The sequence below is a fragment of the Euprymna scolopes genome, chromosome 2 (assembly GCF_053919585.1).
Source record: "Euprymna scolopes isolate OS-2025 chromosome 2, ASM5391958v1, whole genome shotgun sequence".
NCBI classification, from domain to species: Eukaryota; Metazoa; Mollusca; class Cephalopoda; order Sepiida; family Sepiolidae; genus Euprymna; species Euprymna scolopes.
Genome location: NC_136483.1, coordinates 155638493 through 155654008, shown reverse-complemented (window position 1 = coordinate 155654008; position 15516 = coordinate 155638493). Strand labels below are relative to the sequence as shown.

At 33.4% G+C, this 15516-nt stretch overlaps 1 protein-coding gene and 1 long non-coding RNA gene across 13 annotated transcripts in view; one reads left to right on the top strand and one right to left on the bottom strand.

The window, feature by feature from the left end:
- Window positions 1–15516, bottom strand: part of LOC145297766 (uncharacterized) — a 704274-nt gene that overhangs the window by 415022 nt on the left and 273736 nt on the right. The gene's annotated exons all lie outside the window — the stretch shown is intronic.
- The window catches only part of LOC145297807 (uncharacterized), a 325339-nt gene that overhangs the window by 95396 nt on the left and 214427 nt on the right, over window positions 1–15516 (top strand). The window contains exon 4 of one of the 2 annotated variants that reach the window (XR_013870328.1): window positions 11297–11910. The exons of the other annotated variant lie outside the window; for it this stretch is intronic. This is a non-coding gene — a long non-coding RNA (uncharacterized LOC145297807). Of the gene's footprint in view, window positions 1–11296; window positions 11911–15516 lie in introns of those variants that run through there. 2 annotated transcript variants of the gene reach the window in all.

Here is a 15516-nt window from a genome sequence, read left to right as displayed (position 1 = left end):
ATGGACGTATCTCATGATTACCCGATACATCGATGTTAAGAGCCTATCTCTGTTTTATCGTTATTTTCATGGCAGGTGTTCGACTGAGTGTCATTCTACAGTTTACTTCCTTGTAATGCATTCAAAGCAAACACTCACCTGGCTACAAGCACCATCAGTAACTTTCCTTACTCTCTCTTTCTCTCTCTCTCTCTCTCTCTCTCTCTCTCTCTCTCTCTATCTCTTTGCTTAAAACTACATGAAAATTCAATGAGAAGGAATTTTTTTCTCAGAACTGTTCGTCTGTGGAACACAATACCGCTGAGCTGCTTCCCAACTGACTATAACATGTTCGTTTTCAAGTCTAGTGTAAACAAGTTCTTGTTGAGTCGTGTCCTTCAATAATTGATTTCTACCCAATTTCCACCATAACCGATCATCACGGTGTTGCCTCACCTGATATACATTAACCTTTATACTTGAATGGTTTGTAGGCCTTTATAAGCGATGACTCTCTAATATGAAAAAAAAGTCTCTTGTTTTACCGTGATCGAATCACTATTTACAGAACGTAGATTCGCTGTTTAGCGGAGGTTCCCGATGAGGATTTAGCGTGCACATACTTTGCTAACTGCGTCTGGCGACTTATCGCTCTTTTTTTATTCCAGCTTTCTATAATGATGTGTCCTGTACACGCACATGTTTTTGCCGGCCACTGGCTGCATTTATTGTTACCTTTGACAAAAGGAGGTCAGCGGTTCGATGTTTTACGTGGAGCAGCATTATCGATTTGTAGCGTTATTGATTTGTCTTTCGAGTTCTGATTGCGTTTGTCTGTACCTTTGTATAAAGCACATTTCCAACACGCGACATCGAATGGCAAGTACGCTACACCGCCTGAAACTATGTACCGGTTTTGACAGTATCCAGACTCTACATAATGGGAGAAGAAAAATAAAAGAAACTGAAGAGAGAGAGAAAGAGAGAGAGAGAGAAAGAGAAAGAGAGAGAGGGGGTAGGAGGGGGGAGAGCGAACGAGAGTGATAGAGTGGGAGAGTTGATGGAGAAGAGAGAGAGAGAGAGAGAGAGAGAGAGAGAGAGAGAGTGTAAGACAGACAGAAACACATAGCATTGTGCACGTTATCTGTAATTTAAAATACTCACAACAAGAACATGATAAAGACGCCTTTATTTGATAAAAGAAGTTGCTAATTCCACATTAAAATAGAACGTTATCTTACCTTAGAAAAGTATAATTAAACATCGTACAGTCCCACATACACGTATCCGTACATATATACTTATTATTAATGGAGATTTGGTTTCTGTTTACCTGAACCCGAAACTCTACTATATAATATTCTCATTGTTCCTTCCTAAGTTGGTCCGTGCGTTACGCTTTAAAGAAAAAGGCTAAATACAATTTCTGAAAGCCAAATCGCTTAAAAAAAAGGCTAAGTTCGCGAAATTTGGCTTTAAAAAGGTCAATCTGGCAAACCCGGACAGGAACACGAGAATGGCCTTCCATTTGAGGTAGCCTCGTTTTCAAATATCATTTTCGTAATATATAATCATTGTTGTTATAACGTGAGAAAGGAACTAATAGTCATTTCGAGGTGAAGCGGCTCTTTCACTTAAGACATATATCAGCGAAATGTTACATAAAAAAGGGAACATTCTAAAGAAACAATTTAGTTGATAGGGAGTGTTATGGAAAGGAATTATAGTTGACTATATTTGGCAAAATATTAAAAAAAAATGACGGAGTTTTCTTACTTTCGGTTTATTAATAATTAAAATTGATTGACAGACGATACGACAAGTTAAAGCTGATAGGTTTTGTGTGTCAGACTCCATTTTGTCGACAAACTTTGGTTCAATGAAAAGATTTAAGCACAAGACGAAAATTCATATATACATATTCATATATATTTGTATATATACAACTATATACATATATATGTATGTATGTATCTATATATATATTTACTACACACACATACACATACATTTTTGGTCAAGATCAAAGTGTAGTATCTGTTCTTCAGATGCTGCACTTCATTTTCTTGTTCTCTTTCGGTGGAGGAGAAATCCTTCACGACAGAGACAATTTTTATTTTTGTACCTTTTCTCCACGTTAAAAAACGACCCTGGTGTCTAACTCTGTCCCGTGGGGAGGCATAGTAAATAGGTACCATAAAAGAAGAAAATCATACGTACCTTACACACACACACACACACACACACACACACACACACACACACACACACACACACTCACACACACACACACACTCACACAGGCGCGCCGGGTGTCTATTTAAATAGACATTGCGACGAGTTATTTACGGACGTCGATTCCATGGTCGAGTGGGAGAACTGCCGACTGTCAACACGGGGGTTCTATGTTCAATTCTTGGCTTGGGAGAGATGCTAGTCTAGCGGCACTGATGAGTTGTGATACAACGAAACAGGACTATATGTCGATGATTAAATATATATATATATATATATACACACAGATTAAAAATCTTGATATTGAAAATTTATTCAAATTTTCAAAAAACTTTACAAGCCTGTAAGGAAGGTATACAAAGAGTACAAATAAAACAAGAAACCCTTTATTCCATGGAATTTCGAAAAGAGCATATGTATTCGTTGTCGAACATATCTGGGGAGAATGATAAAGCTTAACTCAGATGGAGTATAAAATTAACTCAAAGTGTAATATTTGTTTTGCAGATAGAAAAATCTAAACCTAAGGTTTGGATTATTCTATGAATATTTATATAATATTTATATTAATTTTGGGTTTACATATTTCTATCTGTAAACCACATATTATTCTTGATATATATATATATATATATATATATATATATATATATATATATATATATATATATATATATATTAAAATGTTTAAAATTCAACGCTATTTCACACGGTTAATTATTATAGTAAAAAAATAATTATGACAGCCCCTTTAAGAAATTCGTATCTTATCGTTGAGCACTTTCCGTTGAATTAAAAGTCGATCAATTTAGCTCTTATGCGTAAATCATCGTATAACGATTTGATCACTGTCTGTCTGACGTAATGAACATTTAAATTAAAATGTTTAAAATTCAACGCTATTTCACACGGTTAATAGTAGCCGAATGGATACGGCCTCCGCTAATCGAGCCAGAGATGTCTCGTGTCGCGGGGTTCGAATCGTTCGACTGGTAGTAATCGTGACACCCTGCACTGAAGAATCCCGAAAGGATGAAACACTAGTGTCTGTAGGTATTTAATTATTATAGTAAAAAAATAATTATATATATATATATATATATATATATATATATATATATAATTTTCATGGTGTAGAAGATTTATAGATGACCTTATATGTATAAACGATAACGATGAATTGGAAAAAAAATAAACATCTTCTATATTCAAAGGAGTTAGAATTGAATTGTGAACATAGAAGACAACAGGCTACATCTCTGAATTTCGACATAAAAATTGAAGATGGGATTATTCTTTATAAAATATTCGATAAAAGAAACTCTTTCCCATTTCAAAAAGTGTGTATGCCGCATAAAGATAGTACCTAGCCTGTTTTTATGTTTTATTGAAACATCATGTCCGAGTTTATGAGAATAGCTCGCGTTACTTCAAAATTAATAGATTTTATATCACCAGTTTCTAGCTTAGTAATAAGGATGATAAAACAAGGTGGGGATAAAACTAAAATATTTAAACAGTTTAATAACGGATTTGTTCGTTATACAGATCCTTTTGAATCGTATAAGATTAACCAGATTATATCAATAAAGAAAATCCAAAACTATATTAGTAATGTATGCGTGCATTATATATATGAATATATATATATAAATATATATATATTTATAAATATTTTTAACCTTTATATATATATATATATATATATATATATATATATATATATATATATATATATATTATACAGCAAGTTGATGCAGGATTGCAGGTTATTAAATGACTTACTGACTAAATAGTTTTCTATAGAATGATAAAAAAATGTAATTTCTTCCTCAGAACCGCTAGACATTGGAATTTCATTCCAGGTTCCCGCTTTCCCAACTGTACTGACATGCAGAAGTTCAAGTGTAACGTGAGCTTACATCTTGCGACCTATATAATACCTCAGTAGCTGTTGCCCCTGATAGTAGCCCCCTAAAAGTGGTAATGAGCCTTGTTTGGGGTGAAAATGTAATTAAAAAAGAATTTTACAAATTAAAAAAAAATAAAAAATAATTAATCTTTTGTGTGTAGTTTGAAAGTTTAAAATCTTCCAAGACATATATATATATAAAGTGACATTGTCTGTCTGTGCGATGAACCTTCATTACCAATATACTCTCTTAATTTTTTGTCTACATACTTAAAACTTAATATATAGGGGGTTTGGACTTGTGGAGCGAATTCCATTTGTTGTTAGCCAGAAAAACTCGTTATGTACGTATGCATGTATAGTATACTTGTACACATACAGCTGGTTCTGAATCCTCGGCTCTTATACAAAATAATCTAAAAAGTATGCTACAAAATCAGAGGAATTAACTACGCGTGATTCAAATGTATACATTTGCTTTTAATCTTATCAACTTCAGATTTTCTATTAAAATGTTTTCCTAAACCGACAATATTTTACGATATTTTAAAACAGATTTTATTATCAAAATATAATTTCGATCATTTAAGAATTTTAGTGGTCCAAAAACAGAACAGTTCTCCAGGGAATCCGAGAATTATGTATACATCTTGGTACGAGTGTTAAGTTTGTATCATATAAATTAAAATATGTAATGAATTCGTGTTTATGCATTTATCTTCCAATCTGTCAAGAGAGAGATTGGAAATATATATATATATATATATATATATATATATATATGCATATATATATATGCATATATATATACACATATATATATATATATATATATATATTAGGAAGAAAACAGTACGACAGGAAATGCATGTAGAAATTTAGTCGACTTGCGTAGATTGTATCTCAATGAGAAATGTGAAATTTTATTTTAAAAACAAAAACACATTAAACTGTAAAAGTGAAACAGCAAGGAACTGTATACACAGAACGTACTTTACTCTAGTACAACAATGCACAATAAAAATGAAATAGAATACTTAGTTAACACCTAAAGTAAACAAACAGTTAAAATACAAAATAGCACAAGTCCTCTAAGCATGCACACGTTAAAATGAAATGACTTATGACACATTTACACGTTAAATAAAATACAGCGTCCTCTCTTCATCTCCTGCACTCATTCCATACCACGACTTCCCTGCTCTTTCCCTTTCTCCGTGTTCTCTATCCTTGCATGTGGCTCTCTTCCTTTACTTTTCTCCTTCCCACTCTCTCTCTTTCTCTTCTCATACTATCTCCTTCTCCCTTCGCCACTTCTCTCTCTCTCTCTCCCTCAATCTTTCACGGTTCTCTCCATTTCTCTATGCAATCACCTCTTCCGCTCCCTATCTTCTACACTCTCTGTTCCTCTTTCCGATTGCTTTCTCTTTGTATCGCGTCTTCTCTCTCCCCCTTCTTTTTCCTGATAAATAGCTCTGATTACCCTTCAAGCTAAAGATACGCAAGTCAATTTTTCGACGAATTGTTTCTTGCTTTCTAGTTTTGATGTGTGATTTTCAATTTTCTATCATCGTACGGCAAAGTTTTGAAGTGATTTAAAAATAAAAGAATTTAAAATGAATAAATGTAAATAAAATAGATTTAAATCCATTTAGACAAAAGGAAAATAAGTAAAGAAACAAACAAAAAAAACTATTGAAATCATTGCAATGGTGAAGGTGCCAACATTCTTGATTATTGGAAAGATTTCTGTATTCTGCTGGCAATATCGATGCCAGAAACAAACAGACTCGCCACACACACACACACACACACACACACACACACACACACACACACACACACACACACATATATATATATATATATATATACATACATATATATATATTAGGCAGAAAACAGTACGACAGGCAATACATGTAGAAATTTAGTCGACTTGCGTAGATTGTATCTGAATAAGAAATGTGAAATTCTATTTTAAACAAAAACATATTAAACTGTAAAAGTGAAATAGCAAGGAACTGTATACACAGAACGTACTGTTCTCTAGTACAACAATGCACCAATAATAAACAAACAGCTAAAATACAAAATAGCACAAGTACTCTTAGCATGCACACTTTAAAATAAAATGACCTATGACCCATTCATAAATATGATGAGTTACCCCTATTTAAAGCATAATAACCACAGATAAAGACAAACTTTAGTTTGAGAGAAACCGCGGAAGACTAAAGTAAGCGAATAGTCAGCTTTATTTTTAAAAGGTGCGAAAAGACAATTATGCGTATTAACCATTACCTCTAAATAGAACAGTATAGATTTTAGAAACTCCAAAGAATAAGGAAAATGCATTCATTACATTCCTCAAATTTGAGCAATTTCTGATTAATATATCAGGTAAATTTTTTATTACTCATAATTTAAATTTCATGTATATATTTGTATTTATATATGTATTCTATATGATACATTTAGTATTGAATTTCTAATACCTGAAACTAAAATAATAAACCGCGTTATTATTTTTCAAAACACATGCTTAGACCATCACTCCTTATATATATATATATATATATATATATATATATATATATATACATATATATATATATATACTTAATGAAACTATATATATATATATATATTTATATACTGATGATCGGTAGAACCGTGAAACACGTGTTCGTAGATTAATGTTTTATAAGTAAAATAATACATAAATAAATAACATTTGTTTATTTGTTTACGTCAAAACAATATATATGTGATATACACGAAGAACTATATATATATATATATATATATATATATATATATATATGATATACACGAAGATCTATGTATATACGATACACATGAGGAACTATATATATGTGATATACATGAAGAAATATATATATATATATATATATATATATGATGTACATATATATATATATGATGTACATAGAGAACTATATATATGATACACACTAAGAACTATATATATATATATAAGTTGTAGTCCAGTGGGAAGCAGGCAGACGGAACAGAGTTCCACATGCGTGCAGTTCTAAGAAAGAAGCATTGTTCATAGAATCCACGTTTTGATTTAGGCACAGATATAGAGTGGGGGAAAATTTTCACAGTGATTCAGCTAGACGGGTGTTTTTCGTGAAAGATTGGCGAGGGGGGACCAGAGATTTGAGTTCAGACGAACACCTGTCATGGAAATAACGATAAAACAAGGATAGGCTCGCATGGAGAATTCTGTTGTTCTGATGCATTTGTAGGATCACAAACTCCGTTCAGTTTTGAGGAATAATGGACACATTAGTGTACTTGAGAGAAATTAGAAACCACGCATCTTCTGAATCAGCACTGCTTGATCCGTGAGGTAAAGAGTTTAGGACGTCTGAAAGTAATGCTGGGATAAGCGTCGAGCGCTCACAGTAGATGGTATTACTAAACGGTAATCTATTTTTTTAGTGACCAGACTCAACGTAGCTTAACTTGGGTGATCTGTCTGGAACCGGTTTGTCAACGTGATTATGCCGTATCTATTGTAGAGTTTAATAAAAGTGAATACGAACACTAGTATTAAAAAAATTCTCTATTTATTTCCTAAACGTTCGTATAATGTTATTTTGTTTTTTTTGTTTGTTTTTTTATTACATTGTTGTCACCACTTATCAAGACCAGGAAGCCACTCGGGGATAAGAGTTCTTGCGTGTACAGTGATCAATGGGATAGTATCGTAGTAATCGTTAGTATTGGGATTTGATAAAGTGCCTTACTTAAAGGGGAGGTTCAGGAATGTGTTTATGTTGGACTTGAAGATATCTAATTTGTAGTCAGGTGGGAAACAGGCAGACGAAAGAGAGTTTCACTGGCGTGCACTTCTAAGAAAGCAGCTTTGTTCATGGAATCTACGTTTTGGTTTTGGCATAGATAAAGAGTGGGGAAAATTTTTGACAGTGGTTTCAACTAGACGGGTGTTTATCATGAAAGATTGGCGAGGGGGGAACAGAGATTGGAGCTCAGACTAGTACTTGCCATGGAAGTAACGATAAAACAAAGACAGGCTCGCAACGTTTCTTCTGTGGGAGAGAGCTTGCAGGGAAGAGAAAAGGGCATCCCCACTACGCCACGAAGTCTATTTTGTACTCTGTCAAGGCAAAATAGGCTGCTTTCTTTAGCAGCTCTTGTCCAGATGTGGCAGCAGTACTCCATCCTTGGACGTACTTGGCTATTCTATGTGTTTTATAGTTTGTACACGCCAAAGTCGCGCTATTTTGACGCAATGTGCACATTTGGAAAATAGCATTACCTAAACGACATAAAAAAAATGGAAAATTTAATTACTTCCTCCTTTATAAGGTTTCTATTGATCTCTGTATTTGTACACGCGTTCTAGAGTACGTCACTACAATTATCGGACATAAAAAAAAAAACGATTCGTCAAACAGATCGGAAGAAATCGGTAATCTCCGACTAAGTTCAAAGATCTCGACAATAAAAAAAAAAATCTGAATCAACATAATGTATATTTCTTCATTTATTTGCGGACTGTTTTCCTCATCTTCATAGCTGTTGTTTCTACCACGTTTCGGCCAACTATTCATCTGGCCTTCTTCAGGTTGTTAACCGTGCTGAGATAGGAAAGCTGAGTCTTATAACTCAGTAATTACTGCCTTCCATAGTTGTTTTTAATCCTACCCAAAGCAGGCCAAAAGATTAGTTGACCAAAAACATGATGAGACAACAACAACAACAAGAAGAACAACAACTATAGTTGGTTGGTTGTTTTTGTTTTACGGCATATAATCCCTTTTCAGGTTTTTTTAATGTCAAATCTAGTAATTTTGGATAAAAAAAATTATTAATACATTATTTTTTCAAGTCGGTTTCTATTTAAACCATAGTTGGGATCCTAACAAGTAACAACAACTATAGAAGACAGTAATTACTGAGGATACAGTTAAGAGATTCATCATTTTTATCCCGTCACGATTAACCACCTGAAGAAGGCCAAAGGAATAATTAGTGGTCGCGCATTAAACTACAGTTCGTATGATCCCTGTTTAAGCCCGGGTGTTCCTCACCATTTTATTTTAATTTTTTCTTATTAATGAGTTCAATTAAAGATAAAAAAGAAGTACTATTTAAAATCGCCGCAAATCATTTCTTCGTTTGCATATTTTTAAACTAACCATTAATCAATATTAACTTTTTCAAGGTATCCATCGCCAAGCCAAAATAACAGCTGACGTGATATTGTAAAAAAACACAGAGGAATTTGATGAATGACATTATCTTTATTATATATATATATATATATATATATATATATATATATATATATATATATATATATATATATATTGCCAATTAATTCGCTAGGCAAATATTACCTCGTAATATATAATATTCTATAGAAGATTGATTCTATAATAATACATACGTAATCTTCATACATTAAAATGTCATGTGTAACCGTATTGTACGACCGGCGTTTCCCGGTCATAGAATACGGTTATAATATATGCTCGTACAATACAGTTATACAAACTCATCTCAAAAGATTACAATGTATAAACATCTATAATATAAATCTTACCTGTCAGTTTTAATGTATGTATGTATGAATGTATGTTTGTTTGTTTTTTTGTATGTCTGCCTAAAACTTTCGGCAGTGGCGACGGATTTTAACGATATCAGCATCATTTTGAAGCTCGATGTCTCGGAGGACAAATGTCGAAAAATTGTCAAAAAATATTAATTCCTTTACTCTCAACTTGTCGATTTTTTGCAGACACTTTTTGCAAGTCGCCACAACGGTTGGATCGATTTATCTAATTTTAACGTTCCGAACTTCCATTCGCGTAATGGAGTAGGGTAAAACGTCAGATTTTTTTCACTTTCTTTTCCACCTTCGCGTCACGGATTGGAGCCTGTCTGCCTACTACCACTTTTATTTATTTTATTTTTTTTGCTCAGCACACGCTTTCAAACACCGGGCAACGCCAGGAACGAACCCAGGCTAGTAATATGTAAGAACATGAAGTAGATTCATGTATCCGAAAATTCGAATAAAAAAAGAAAAAATATTTGAAAAATTCATACATCGTGTTTTCTGGTCTCTTTACAGATTTTCAAATTTATAGTTAAACCGATGCTTCCCCAGTAATAAAATTAATTTTAATTTATTTTTCTCGTCTTATTTTTTTTGAATTTTAGTTCTTCATTATATATAGATCTTCGTGTATATCATATCATATCATATATATATAAATATATATATATATATATATATAGTTCTCCATATATATCATATATATATATATATATATATATATATAGTTCTTCGTGTATATCACATATATATTGTTTTGACATAAACAAATAAACAAATGTTATTTATTTATGTATTATTTTACTTATAAAACATTAATCTACAAACATATGTTTCACGGTTCTACCGATCATCAGTATATAAACACACACACACACACACACACACATATATATATATATATATATATATATATATATATATATATATATATATAAAAGGTTATAACACTGCAAATCAGTCAGATCATTATAAGCCAACGTTTAAATTTATTATTTCCAGATATCACGTTAGCTCTAATAGGGATATAACCTTTTTAATAGGCATTTATCGCGAGATTAAACGCAGATATAGTATAGGACGTTGCACGTATAACCTGTTATATAAATAAGAGAACATTCAAGATAAAACCTTTTTAATCTAAAACGACGATATATATCAAAGGTCAGATGTGTGTGTATTGGTTTGTATTTCTACGTTCTCGTATGTTATAAAAAATAAAAAATAAAAACTACGTGGAGCTTTTTCGCATTCAAGACACCCTGATACATTCTCTACCCGACTTTCCGATGAACGGAAGTAAGCACACCGAGAAATATTTATTGCTGATAAACCATATTTGTTTGTTTGTTTGTTTGTTTTTTTCTTTCTTTTTTCAGTTCTGGCAGAAGTACAGGAATCGAGGTACTGTCGAATTCTTGCCTGATGTGAGAACCGAGCAGGCGCTCGACATAGCTAAACTATAATAAGTAAAATAAAAACAGTAAGGAGAAAAGAAATGGCAAACAAATGATACAATTTTTATACCTTCGTTTCTCATCTCATTCCAGACTCCTCCGTGGCTCATCATCGCTTTATAGGCTGAACCATTCTTCAACAGAAATCTTACGTACCATTCTGCAGAATGTTGGATATCGGGCCAAGAATTGTTAACTGAATTCTTGCTGATTTCGGCACCGGCTGACTAGAAGTAGTTTTGCATTGAGCATAGACGAATATTCTTCCCAGATATTTTGCAACTAAGCAATGATTCGTTTATACTTTTTTAGGGAACACAGGAATGCCGTCCGAACAAACAAACAAACAAACAAAAAATACCAATTAAACACATACTAAAGTTCCTATTTTCCATAAGTAACCAAATGTAATTCATTCTATTAATCATTTTCTACTAGCAGGACTTGTGGAAATTCCACAGCGGACTCTTTCATATGTTGATGTTGACATTATCTGGATGTTCAGCGTAAATGGGACGCCCTGGTATTATTATTGTTCTTTTTTTTGTTAAAACTTCAAAGGTTATCTAAGCTAGCAGGGACATCTGGTCGTAAAACACGCTTAAATATGTTTGTATATATTATTATAGAGTCAATTCCATTCTTATAAATATGTTATTCCCAAAAGAAAAAAATCTATATAACTTGGGTGCATCAGTTTGAATTGAAACCGAAACCAAAACTTATGAAGAATATATATATATATATATATATATATATATATATATATATATATTGATTTCCTTCAGCTATAATCGAAACCGAAACCAAAACTTATGAAAATTTTTTAGTAAAATCATTTATTAAAAAAATCAACTGCCATCAACTATAATCGAAACCGAAACAAAAACTTATAAAGAATTCTTTGTAAAATTATTTATTACAAGAAATTGAAGGTCATACCAATGAAACGGCAATCACTCGGAAGAAGAAAGCTGTAAGCGCGACACACACACGTTCTCGGGTAGAGAATGTATCAGGGCGTCTCGGAAGGAGAAAGACGGAAGCGTGACACACACGCTCTCGTATTATTTTTAATCTTTCAACTGACAATCAATCCATCTCATGAAACCCCTTTTTAAAAAAAATTATTAAGAAATTTTTACTCCAAACAAGGCACAATGCCACTTTGAAGTAGGGTGGGGGGCTACTATCGAGGACATAAGGTGCAAGGATATTATGACGGGAGTTGAACAGCAAGATGTCTGTTCACATTATACTTGAACTTTTGCATATCAGTACAGTTGGGAAAGCAACATCTCGGAAGGAATTCCAAAGTCGATCAGTTCTGGGGAATAAACTATTGCAGCAGAAGGCTTTCTTGCACCTAGGGATCTATACTGTGTATGGGTGCGATTTAGCTGTTTGTCGGTTTGTCGGGGGTATTTACGTCGAGGGGGTACAAGCGCTTGTAGTTCGTCAGATCATTCCCCATTTGGAAATTAACAAACTGCAGTGTTTGTTATGATACTACGTATCATCTATTCTGTCAACTGTCACTAAATAAAAAATCTTTCTAGACAGACGCAATTCTTATCCCAGTAACTTCTTTCTAAAAATTACATGCTTGTGAAACGTTCATCTTGCTGACCGTTTTCCTCCTAGCCATAACTTTGAACTTTTTCACAACTAAAACTAACACTAAACTATCTCCTGTCTTTGTGATAACTATCCTTAGTTCTTGTTTACTTGCTTACGTGAAATAGCTTCATCCCTTGTTTGGAGCATTTTGCATGAAAAGTGACTTTTGTCTCAATCTGAGGTGCTCCGTTTTGGGGAGCTGGATTTTCCTTTTATTAAAATAACGAAACATTGTATAACACTTCCCTCGTAGGCATGCATGCAAATAAAGATTTGGGACGAGTCAAAAGTTAAACAAAAGTTAGATTTTTCATGTGGAGAATTTTTTTGTCACTTGAGATTGAGTCAAAAATAAAAACTGCTTGAGTCTAGGATTTCCTTTAATTTTCAGTTGACAGAAAAGATTAAAACACTCGATTGATGCTTTTCCAGATGTATCTCCATACGAAAAAAAATCTTCAGACGAAAAGAAATATGTCGTACACCAAAAAAATCACATAAATTATTTTTATTTTGTAAATAATAAACTCAAATATGAAAATATATAAAGTGGTCAGTGTACAGAAATAACATATTGAATTTTCAAGATTCTACGACAATTTTAATTGTATGCACAAAAAAGGTTTGGAAACTAAACTACAAACGATTATCTCGCGACGCCATTTTGAGAATAAACAGTATGAAGGAACAAAGTAAGTAACTTCCAGTAATTCAAACATTTGCGAAGTTTTACGAAGACGTTTTTAAAATGGGGCGGTCGCATTAAAACAACTCAAATTCGATAAAAACATCTATAAATATAAAAGCGAAAATGTATGTATGTGTGTTCGCTTTTTCTGTGTGTCTACAAAAGGCTTCTTTCAAAGAAGCGGTCGGTCTGTTCACAACTTTTTAAAACTTTTTATATCACATACAAATCGTAATATCTCACAGTTAACAACGAAGCTCGCCTGTCTATTTAATTTGGTCGATTTCGGAAAGATAAATATTCAACATTTGTCGCTCGCCGCATGTGGGTTAGTCTTTTTCCTATAACATCTTGGGGTTGGAAAAAAAGCGTTCAGCAGTAAATGAATACTATCCCGCAGTCGAACTCATTAAAACGGGCTCCTGCTAAAGCCAACTAATTAAATAAATTCAAACGTGTTTCCGTTAGCATCTCGCGGTGGGGCAATTGTTAACATCGCACATTTTTTTTTACACTTTAATTTACAACTTTGCCTCAAGGGTTCGGGTTCGATCCTCATACTTACTTTTTTACCCCTCCCCCAAACACCCGGGCAACGCCGGGTACCCCTCGCTAGTTTCTTTATAAAAATAAAACTTCCCGATGAATTTGTGTTATTTTCGGTGTTCGATATTTTCTTTTCGTATATATGAGATGCCTTCAATATGTTTCCAAACTTTTTATAAAGGCATTTAAAATTGTCATAGACACTTAAAAATACAATGTGTTTTATCTATAAATCTATGAGTTGGCTGACCAATTTATATGATTTTAGGTTCAAATGAACAGCTACAGCAGGAATTAGAATACACCCCACTAAAGTCCGATTGTCACAGCTGATGAATTTAAAAAATGCAATCACGATGACACTTTAGTAGAAAAATATGCAATAGAATTCTGTGTGAAACTTGGAAAAATATCACATAAAAGTATAGAGCACTTAAGATTGCTTTTGGATCATCTTGCATGAATCAAGTATCAATTTTTGGATTGCGTAAGAGATTCAAGGAAGGCAGGGAGTCTGTGAGGAATGATAAGTGTAGTAGGAGTAAGGATGTAAGAACACCAGAGTTGATTGGCCAAATAAAGAATTTCATGAATAAGGACATTTCTTGTCTATAGAGAGAATAAGTGCACAGTTTGATGTCTGTGTGGGAACTGTACACATAGCTATTTGCGAGAAACTGAAGATACAAATGATTAGTATGAAAAGGGTGCTAAGAGAAGATTACAGGCTATTTGACAAGGATGGGCATCACGAGAGTCCCTCATCCTCCCTATAGATCAGACATTGCTCTCTGTAACTTTTGATTATTCCCTTAGCTCAAGGAAAACCTTAAAAAGCTTTCGTATGAAACAATTGAGGAGATGAAAGAGGAGTGTTGCTCACACAAGAGAACTTCCGTGGGGCGTTCTTTTTGGAACGGTACAACAAGTGCACTGCAGCCGGAGGAGACTACTTCGAAGGCGACTAGAGTTTCATGCGTGTACCATCAATACAAATGGCCATACAGAAAAAAAATTCTGGAAACTTATTTAAGGCACTTCATACATCGTACAGATTTCTCTTTATCTATGTATTTTCACAATAGGGTAAGTACTGGACAAGCGCCGTCGGTTCTACCTCGAAAGCGACGTGAAGAGTAATGGTTTGAATACTGAAATGCATGGTACCATAAAGGTTTACAAGAACGGATCAATTCTTCAGATTTTTTTTTATCAATTGCTGCATGCAGTTTTGCACCATCATTAAGATGCGTCCTTTAATCTACGAGTTTATCGATGCAAATGCTACTTCAAAAAGCGAAGACAGACAGATCGTACGGCAGATAAGGTATCTTCATAGAAGTGCCAGGACGAAACAAAAGTTTAGTGATGGAACATGCTATTTAAAACTTAAGCGTGACAGACCGACGGACGTAACAACCGATGGATCGAGCCACTTATAAAGATGAACGCATCTAAA